Raw genomic sequence first — 11517 nt, forward strand, 5'->3', positions numbered from 1 at the left:
TTTCATTGGTCACTGAACCCCGTCTGTCCTAAGCGGGACCATTTCCGGAGGGCTGGGCCGGCGGTTCTGGAGCTGTTTGGCCGTGAGGGGGCGTTTCTGCACTGTTAATTGGCGGGGGCGCCATGATAACTGGCTCTATGGTGAGATGAGTTACGACCCCGTCGTGTTGTTGTTGTATTGAGAGAGAGGCGCCCGGTGAAGCCGCTTGGCCGGAAGTCGGTACTGTAGCCGGAACTGCTTCATTGGGTCTTGGTGGTACGCTTGGGGTTGAGTTTTGAACCCTCTTTTCTGTCTGGGGCTCCCTGGTGGCATGTGAATGGGAACTGGCGGGAGCTGGCGTCTCATATAGGTCGGAGCGTCTTGTTTCGTATGCAGACATCACACGTCTTTGTAGGTTTGTGATGCGGCTTTCGGCTAGTACAGTGTTCCAGTTCGGGAACAGGTCCCGGATTGTTTGGCCATTTACCACTAGGGCAGCTGGGAATTTGATTCTTACGTTTTTGGCTCCAAATCTATCCCTGTTTGCCTTAAATTCATGCAAAAGGGCTTTTCTCGCTTCCTGAATTTCCCTAGGGTAGTCCCTATTCAAGCTCACTTTTGAACCCGTTAACTTAAAGGCATTTTTCATAACCTGGTTTATCTGGCCTGGGTGCGAAAAAGACACAAATATGAGCCTATGTTGTAATTGTCGGGGGCATTGCTGATGTTGCCTTTTGCCAACCCGGTATGCAGATACGACATTAAAGTCCTCTTCTTTCAGTTTGAGATTTTGAGCGATGACGTTTAAGGCAAGGTCCGTGCAGTTTTCACCTAGCACTTCTGGCAGGCCACCTATATACTTATTCGATTCACGTTGACGGGCCTCAAGTTCGATTGATTTATATTCTAATAGCCTTAGTCGATCATCAACAATATCAAGTGAAGCGAGATTATATATACAGGCGTGCTCTACATTGTTTATTCTGCAGTGTCCCAAATTCAACGACACAATGTTTTCAAGTATGACAATCAGTTTTTCATCACTTGGGAGTTGCTTTAAAAGCTCAAATTCCACAGGAGTGTTATTTTAGGTCAGGGATGGATAAATATCTGGATATAATGGGTGACTCGGGCTGAAGTTTGGGCCTCTAGGTTGAGGTGGTGGCGTCCTTACCCCACCCGTCGACGTGGAGGTCGTCTCTTCTCTTGTCCGTTTTTTCGGTGTAGGGTGGAGGTAACCGTTACTTAAGGGTAAATACTTCCCTGTATATATTGCTTGATCCATTGCAAGATTGTTAAGGCTCTTGTATGCTTATTATGCTTTTTTAATTTGAAGTTAAATGTTTACTTTTTGCCACGTTAGTTTTAGGTGGCCTCCATGCTTGATTACCGGAATTCAAAAAAGAGGACTATTTACGGTCCCTCTAATCCCCGCTGTGTACACAATTGACCCTAATAAATTAGTTGAGTTTGCAAACTGTCAGCAAAAGGCCCCTATTTCCAATTAGCACTGATGTCAATTTGCGAAGTTTTGATAGCGGAACTTTCACCTACACACTTCTATTGTTTACCAATTAGAGTCCTTTCACCAAACAATAGACCCTAACGAGCGAACGAGTAGCGACCGTTACGAGCATTGATTTTTTAATGGGCGTATTTTAACTTTTTTCGCAATGATTATCACAATCGATTGGTTGATATCTCAAATCAAGAATTATGAATATTAATGAGATAAACAACAATAATACAGTACGAAGTAATTCGTTCTTAATTTTTATGTAAGCTATTAATTTACGTCTATTGTAATTCTGATTGATGTTCATTATAAATCTCGACTATCTATACGCTCGAATAAAATCCGGGTTTAACTTTCCAGCTTTATTGTAGCTAATTTGCACTGCATACTTATATGTAAAATCATTAAAGTGAAATGAAAAAAGACAAAATTATAAGCATGAAACAGCATTTGTTTTCCTTTTATTTAATTTTCTGTTAAAGTAAATAATGAATGTCTAATTTAATGATGAAAATGACTAATAATACGACCAACGCATAAAATACGCCATGAACGATACATGTATACACGATCTTGTCTTTCCCAAAACAAATTAATTTTTTTCAGATTAATTGAGTACTCGATCGAAAGATTGTCCGAGTACTCAAGTACCAAATTTACTACTCGTTGTCATCCCTATTAAGAATACATCAACGCAAAAAATCCTCGAGTCACACATTGTGAGTCAATGTACTTCATCACAAATCACAAAACATTTTATCATGAACCATTCCAACATCACTTGTTGCCCTATATCTCATAACGCCATTAGATATCTGATAACGCCATTAGATATCTGATAACGCCATTAGATATCTGATAACGCCATTAGAACGGCCAACACTGTTGTTCTGCCAAGCTACCATATTGTTCTGAGTTGGTGTTCTAATACATAATATGTATTTTCAAAATTTTCCATGCATCCTTTCTCAATGTAAACTATTCTGTTATCCCCACCATTTTCTGAACAATAGCTTATGATAGGGAAAATGAGCTATTCAAACAGGTAAAATCTATACTGAACAAATATAGTAGGATGGATAGTTAATTTAACAGCTCTTAAGATTAAACGGTGAGGTTTCCATCCTGTCATGGAACAGGCACTGTGCTGTTTGTAGAGTTTTGTGCTGTTCTTTGTTTCTTGTTTGTGATTGTGTGTTCTATGTCTTTGGCGTTTGCCCATTGCCACTAAACCGGGTTTATGTTTAAACTTTTTGCTACTGAGCATGTTTCTGTAGCTTTCTGCATATATATTGATATGTACAGCAGTTTTGTGAGTGCCGTGTGGAAACTGTAAAAAGTCGCCCCGCACTTACATTTAATGTTGTCATAATTTCCAGTTTTACAGAGACTGTGATCGGTAGTTTTTGGTTTACATAATCTTAGCCATGTTGAAGACCTTTTTATACAAAGGTTGTAGTACATTTTTCTAATCACTCATTTTTGATTTCATTCACGTAATTTATATTACTGAATTATTAATCACTCATGAGTTTTTAGACCGCATTTAATATGCCAGGATCTTTCACTCAAATTTATCTTAGGTAGTTCTTAATATAGCTTTTTGGTAATGTTCTGCAACGTTTCTATAAACGAGGTGGCTATACTAACAAATAATTATGAATACAGTAACTAAAAATATAAACCAAAAACCTTTGACTAGGAGGCAGGCTTCGTTAACTTTTAATCAACATCACTTCCCTGAACTGTTTAAAAAGACACCTATAGTAAATATTCGTAGATTGAATTTACATCTAGCTAATACTTGTCAAGTAAGTTATAACACATATTTAAATAATAAACTTTTCTCAAATAATTTAAGAGTGGTAGTCTCCCCATTAAAACTTCCAATAGTGCGAAAGTTACGATGGGGCTTGTTTCTATAATTTCTTCGTGCAATTCTGGGAAATGTATCTGTTGTTCTTTTCTGCGAAATAGCTCTAATATTACCTCGTCCATAAATAAAAGGACGTTTTATTGTTTACTTAAGTAGAATGTCTCTTGAAAATCATCTAATATCATTTATGTTCTAACATGAAATGTAGATACTTGTGAATACAGTATGTAGGACAGACAGGGAAATTGAAAGCCCGATTACGTGAACATGTTTATAAAATCAAAAAGAATAATAACTCCTTAAATTTTCTATATCAACATTTTTACAAGACGGGACATAGCTTAGATAAATTAACCATTCATCCGGTTGAACACCTTATATTTACAGATAAAGAAAGTAATTCTTATAAATATAAAGCTGTGTGAAGTTAGCTAAACATACGACATTGGACATTGGACATTCAAGATCGAATGTTGTGCTGGCACGACATTGGACATTGGACATTCAAAATTGAAAGTCGTGCTGGCACGACATTGGACATTCAAAAATAAATGTCGTGCACGACATTGGACATTGGGATTTCAAAAATGAATGTCGTGCTGGCACGACATTGGACATTGGACATTCAAAATCAAATGTTGTGCTGGCACGACATTGGACATTGGACATTCAAAAGTGAAAGTCATGCTAGCACGACATTGGACATTCAAAAATGAATGTTGTGCTGGCACGACATTGGACATTGGGATTTCAAAAATGAATGTCGTGCTAGCACGACATTGGACATTGGACATTCAAATCGAATGTTGTGCTGGCACGACATTGGACATTGGACATTCAAAAGTGAAAGTCGTGATAGCACGACATTGGACATTCAAAAATGAATGATGTGCTAGCACGACATTGGACATTGGACATTCAAAAATAAATGTTGTGCTGGCACGACATTGGACATTGGGATTTCAAAAATGAATGTCGTGCTAGCACGACATTGGACATTGGACATTCAAAATCGAATGTTGTGCTGGCACGACATTGGACATTGAACATTCAAAAGTGAAAGTCGTGCAACTAATTGAGTCAATAAAAAAAAGTCGACAGGCAGTAATAGGTTACTTAATCGGCTCATTGACATTCATTTTTGAAATCCCAATGTCCAATGTCGTGCCAGCACAACATTCATTTTTGAATGTCCAATGTCCAATGTCGTGCCAGCACGACTTTCAATTTTGAATGTTCAATGTCCAATGTCGTGCCAGCAGAACATTCGATTTTGAATGTCCAATGTCCAATGTCGTGCCAGCACAACATTCGATCTTGAATGTCCAATGTCCAATGTCGTGCCAGCACAACATTCGATCTTGAATGTCCAATGTCCAATGTCGTGCCAGCACAACATTCGATCTTGAACGTCCAATGTCCAATGTCGTGCCAGCACAACATTCGATCTTGAATGTCCAATGTCCAATGTCGTGCCAGCACAACATTCGATCTTGAATGTCCAATGTCCAATGTCGTGCCAGCACAACATTCGATCTTGAATGTCCAATGTCGTGCCAGCACAACATTCGATCTTGAATGTCCAATGTCCAATGTCGTGCCAGCACAACATTCGATTTTGAATGTCCAATGTCCAATGTCGTGCCAGCACAACATCCGATCTTGAATGTCCAATGTCCAATGTCGTGCCAGCACAACATTCGATCTTGAATGTCCAATGTCCAATGTCGTGCCAGCACAGCATTCGATTTTGAATGTCCAATGTCCAATGTCATGCCAGCACAACATTCGATCTTGAATGTCAAATGTCCAATGTCGAGCCAGCACAACATTCGATCTTGAATGTCCAATGTCCAATGTCGTATGTTTAGCTAACTTCACACAGTTTAAATATAAAGCAAGATGCATTGCAGAACTTAACTGGATTAAACGCTTGCAAACTCCATATCCGCTTGGACTTAATGATAATATATTTAATGTAGGTAATGTTTCGAAGTGTAATAATATTGATATTTTTTCATTATTTAAAGAAAGAAAGCGTAAGACAAGATCACATGGCAAGCGAATCAATAAACATTAAAAGAAAACAACGTAGAACAATTGATATGGAGCAATGTAATAGTATCTTATTGAAAATGTTGATACTAGCAAAATATATCGCATTAAACTTTCTTTTAGCAACATTTAAGAATAAAAATGTAGAAACATGTATTCCACAATACTTTAAGAATAAAGAAATGCCAATGATATGTTACAAATATAAAAAGCCTATTAGAAATTTCATATTTAATTATAATCAAGTAGTATCAGAAGATGATATTTCCGCAAATACACCATCTTCTTGAGATTGTATTGACTCCATGTACCGCTACGACCCTGTTGGTCATATTGTTACAGGAGATTTTTCTTTTATTAAAAATAATCTTCTTAGAAAACTGCTTAATAAAGGTCCTAAATACCGGATTGCATCTGAAATTAATTTCCATACATGTAAATTAGAATTGACAGACACTTTATCCAAATATAGTAAAAGCTGGTGCAAAAGAGAAGGGGTTGAACCAAATGCCTTATTACCGTGGATGAATAAAATATTGTACCTAATAGATAAGAAAATAGAGTTTTTCAACAATAATCCGTTGGCACTTCCCCCAAAGTCTATTTCGATAACTCCAAAGTTGATATTGGATATCAAATCCCTACATAAAAAACTTGTATTTGTACCAGCTGATAAAGCAGCTAATAATGTAATCATAGTTTGACGTTTATATTATGTAAATACTATTATTGGAGAGTTACAATCTTCCAGAACTTACAATTCTAGCCAACTCGATGAAGAAAGTATTATTAAAAATCATATTGATTATAATGCTAAATTTCAAGTTCTTTTGAATGATGATCATAAAAACATTCCTACAATACACTGGTTGCCTAAGATTCATAAAAATCCGTATAAATCACGATTTATTGTTAATTCTATTTCTTGCTCTACTAAACAAATGTAATTTTTGTCGTTTAAGTTTACGAATTAGACAAAAAATTATTTCTCTTGTTTGTATGCCTCTGATAGGTGTCGCTAGTTTTGTACAGGAAAAGCACGAGGATTTGGGTACAGCCGTATACAGACGTTAATTTTTTGCTTATCGATAATGGAGCAAAACGGTGGTGAAACTCCAACACGTGGTACAAACGATAGTTCACACGAAATTTTGAAAGAGTTGCGAGGACTTAAAAGGGACCTTTCGTCATTGAAAGACGAGGTACGTGAAAATTCTGTCTCAGCAAGTGATTTAAAAAAGTTGAAAACCGAAAAATACATTAATTGGAGGTTGAAGGAAACCGTTTGCAGTACGAATTTAACTTGGCAATTGACGATAACTTGAAGCAGTTGGATTGGTCTGTTAAAAATAATAAACTCGACTATGCTTCGGAACTGCTTTCTGAGGTACGTGAGAAGCTTCGTGTCCGGAACAAACACATTCGCATCGCCGACGGAAGTGAGGGCGGTTGGATGACCGTGCGTGAATACGAGTCGCACCCTCTCGCAAGTGACACGGAAGATGAATCCCGTCTCACTAAAGCTGAATCTCGAGCCATCAAAAAGAGGAAGAACAAGTCCATCAAGAAGTCCAAACCTGCTGTTGCTTATGGTTATTCTGATAGCACTGGGTCTAGTAGAGTGCTTGGTTCACAGGTCACCGGAACCGGGCATCCGTTTCTTCAACAGTCTACACAGCAGTAGGGGGGGGAAGCCTTATTCCTTTCGAGGCTCCTACGGACCCTGTTTCGCTTGCGGAGAAGCCAACCACATCAGACGAAATTGTCCATACACCAATAGGAGCAGCCAACCTGAACTACCCGCTAGAAAGTGAGACGTGCCATATAACAGAAAATCCTGACAGTGAGATTCAAGATGAGTATTCTAATTCAAGAACTTTTACTTATGATCGGGACCGTTTCACGGATGATTTTTTTGTGTACGAGCAAGGTCAAAAAGAAATCATAGTTAGAAATAGGTTAAAAGAGCATTTTAAATTCTGGGAGAGTATAGGAGCAAGCCAGTTTATTCTAGACACTATATTGTTTGGGTACAAAATTCCCTTTTATTCTTTACCTATAAAATCAATAATGAGAAATAATGCGTCGGCATTGAAAGAGAGTGCGTTTGTTGCACAAGCAATTAATGATTTATTGGATAGGAATTTGATTGAAAAATGCTTGCATGTACCTACTGCTGTAAACCCTCTGTATCCGTTCAAAATAACGGTAAAAGACGTTTAATTCTGGATTTAAGAATGGTGAACAGACATGTATGGAAACAATCTTATCAAATATGAAGATCTCAGGCTTGCTTTGATGTATTTAGAAAAGGGTAGCTGGATGATTAAATTTGATATACATTCTGCATATCACTTTTTAGATATTTATTCTGAGCATACAGAATATTTAGGATTTTCATTCACCGATGAAAATGGTGATACCTTATACTACAAATTTTTAGTTTTACCATTTGGATTAGGTGTGGCACCCTATTTATATACAAAATTTACTCGTCCCCTAATAGCAAAATGGCGAACGAGGGAAAAAAGGTTATTATGTTCTTAGATTCTTCTCAAATTATGACCAGGTATCTAAGCATGGATGTTTTGCAAGCTCGAACCTGGAATTCATACATCAAATTATCGCTGGATAGCATTTTACAGTTAGAATTTTGGGAGAACATCATTAAGTTTTTGAATACTAAAAGTCTTGATCATTCGGGTGTATGTTCAAAAATTGTATATAGTGATGCGTCAGGAACAGGTTATGCCGGTTTTGAAGTTGGCACAGTAAATGGGGTATCCCATGGTACATGGTCTGTAGAGGAGAGTGTTCGATCCTCGACATGGAGAGAATTGTGTGCTATTTACAGGGTGCTTAGATCAAGGGCACATAATCTCAGTAATCAGAGAATTAAATGGTTCACTGATAATACAAGCGTCTGCAGTATAGTTCAGAAGGGGTCCATGAAAGAAGATTTGCAAGAATTGGCAATGAAGATTTTTAACATCACTTCAAGGCATTCTATTCACTTAGAATTAGAATGGATTCCCCGTAATGAGAATGAAAGGGCCGATAATTGTCAAGGCTTATCGAGAAAGATGATTGGGGTATCAGTTATACCATTTTATCTATGATTCAGGCTAGTAGGTGGGGAATGTTAGAAGTAGATTTTTTTCGCCTCGGAACACAATGCTAAGTTGCCAGTCTTTTATTCTAGATTTTGGTGTTATAAATCATCAGGTGTTGATGCATAATTGTTGCCAGGGTGCTTACAAAAATGCGCAGTTGCAAAGCAAGTGGTGTTCTGATTGTCCCTGAGTGGAAATCGGCAAGTTACTGGCCTTTGATATGTGATAAGTCCGGGATTTTCAGGTCAATTGTCCAGGATTGGATGTTCTTGCCCACTGATAAGACATATTATACTCCTTGTAGAAACGGAGTAGGTATTTTCGGGAATGAAAACCTAAAGTTCAATATGTTGGCCCTGATAATTAAATTCACGTGATCAGTTACCAGTTTTTAACGTGAATTGTAAGGCTGCTCTTGCTTTTATAGATGCAATACAGTTACTTATTCAAGTTTAGTGAACTTTTCTGAAAGACGTATGTCGAATTTTTTGCAATGAGCTGGTATCGGCACATTGGTTTACTATGAGTGGGTATATGCACATAGTGTGAATCTAGTGTATTTTGTTGGATTATGATATGCTGACATGTACATGTATATACTTTTTATAAGTTGTATGAATCAATTCGTTTTATAAATCAGGGCGTTTGCTAAATTATTACAATGAGCTGGTATCGGCATATTGGTTATTATGAGTGGGTATCTATGCATTGTATTGAGATAATGAATTATTCATAAAGTAATGAATGTAATAAAGCGAAACAGTTGTTTAATTTGATATTATTACCTTTTGTACATATAATGTATAACTCTTAATTTCGTCTATGAAATACTAATTTGTTTCTTTTCTTTTTTACATTTATTTTTTCAGTGTTATGCTGAAGATATTGCCGGATTTACTCAAAGAGTCTCGAGCAAGAAATACGTGTTCCAATTACACTAGAGGTTTTAAACGCTGGACAAAATGGGCTTTGAGTAATGGACTTAACCGTAAGAAGACCTTGCCTGCTAAGACGTTTCATGTGGCTTTATATTTAGCTTCTTTAGTTCAGTCAGCAAATACACCTAGTCCGATTGTTCAAGCATACTATAGTATAAAATGGTTTCATGATCTGTTTGATTTCCATTCTCCAACGGATTCTAGTTTAGTAAAAAACATTCTAGAAGCAGCAAAGCGGAAGCTTGCTAAACCAGTTATTAAAAAAGAGCCGGTTACTATTGATTTGTTAACTAAGATTTCTGAAACATTATTTGTGGAGGGCAATGTTAAAAATCAGAGGACAATTTGTGCATTTCTTTTAGCGTATGCTGGCTTTTTACGTAGCGCTGAATTGTTACAGTTACGTAGATACGATGTTGTGTTTAATCCTGTTTACATGAGTTTGTTCATAGAGTCTAGTAAAACCGATAAATATCACGATGGTGTGTGGATCCTTATTGCTAGAACAGGAACTATTTTGTGCCCAGTTATGAATCTAGAAAGATATTTTTCATGGGCGAACATTCATTGTGATTCCGATACGTTTATTTTTTGTCACTTAAAATCAACTAAATCGGGTTACAAAGTTAGAAATGATAGTAAACATTTGGCATACAGTAACCTTAGAAGTTTATTTTTAGATGCATTAAGACCTCATGTTAAGGATATAAGTCAATATTGTTTACATTCTCTAAGGAGTGCAGGTGCTACATCTGCTGCTAATCGTGGTATACCTGATAGATTGTTTAAGCGCCATGGCAGATGGCGGTCTGAGAATGCCAAAGATGGTTACATTAAAGACTCGATAGAAGAAAGACTAAGAGTGTCTAAGTCATTAGGACTATAAGGGCAAAGAATTTTAGTATTACATATAGTTTGATTCATTCATACTACATTTGCCCGTTATTTTATGTTCAGCCGGTCTGTTGCACCCACTAAGCTAATACCAAAAAATATATACTTTTTTGTTTTGTTTTTGGTTTGAGGACATTGGACGGTGGCGGTAAATGTTGCAATGGTTTACACATATAGTGTTGTGGCATTTACCGCAGCTGGTTTGTCCTTGAGCTATCAGAGGTGTGGTCCATAAGGGAAATGTAATTTTTGTCGTTTAAATTTACGAATTAGACAAAAATTTATTTCCCTTGTTTGTATGCCTCTGATAGGTGTCGCTAGTTTTGTACAGGAAAAGCACGAGGATTTCGTGCATTTGTAGCGTGTTATCTCCATTCAGCCTTTGGGTACAGCCGTTTACAGACGTTAATTTTTTATTTTCTAAAATTCTAAGTTAAAAGACGAGTGGTTTCACCTGTATTGTGTATTTTCACATTATAAATGTAAAATCTTATATTAAAGATGTATCTTGAAGTAAAGAAAATGTTGTTACCTTTATAAATTTTGTAGATATTTGTCATTAGTAGTCCTGTAGTTGCTAATGACGAGTGAAAGATTTGAGAATATGATTCGCATTTTAATATATGTAATTTGGCATACTACATTCTCTTCTTTTTGTTGTACAAAGTTATATTTCATATATGTTCAACATACTAGCTGGTATTTATGTTTGTATAACATGTATATATCAAGTTTATTAAACATGTTGTGTCATGTTTGCTTAAGATAGGCTGTTGTTCATGCATAATGACTATAGTTAGTTCATTTTACGTGTTTGCAATGTTCATGAACTTGATAGAATATACATGTATGTTATTGTTAATAAATAAATAGCCGGTCTGTTGCACCCACTAGGCTAATACCAAAAAATATATACTTTTTTGTTTTGTTTTGGTTTGAGGACATTGGACGGTGGCGGTAAATGTTGCAATGGTTTACACTTATAGTGTTGTGACATTTACCGCAGCTGGTTTGTCCTTGGGCTATCCGAGGTGTGGTCCATAAGGGAAGTTTTACTAACATCCTGCTTAACTGCTATCAAGTTTCATGTGAAAAAATACTGTAGTAAAGTTTATGAGAATTCTGGAATTAATCTCGTTTGATCTA

At 36.7% G+C, this 11517-nt stretch overlaps 1 pseudogene; it reads left to right on the forward strand.

Moving 5' to 3' along the window:
* The first annotated feature begins 776 nt into the window (after positions 1–776).
* Positions 777–6130, forward strand: LOC128234503 (uncharacterized; annotated as a pseudogene).
* Positions 6131–11517: the final 5387 nt, after the last annotated feature.

Source organism: Mya arenaria, chromosome 5, assembly GCF_026914265.1.
Source record: "Mya arenaria isolate MELC-2E11 chromosome 5, ASM2691426v1".
Lineage (NCBI taxonomy): Eukaryota > Metazoa > Mollusca > Bivalvia > Myida > Myidae > Mya > Mya arenaria.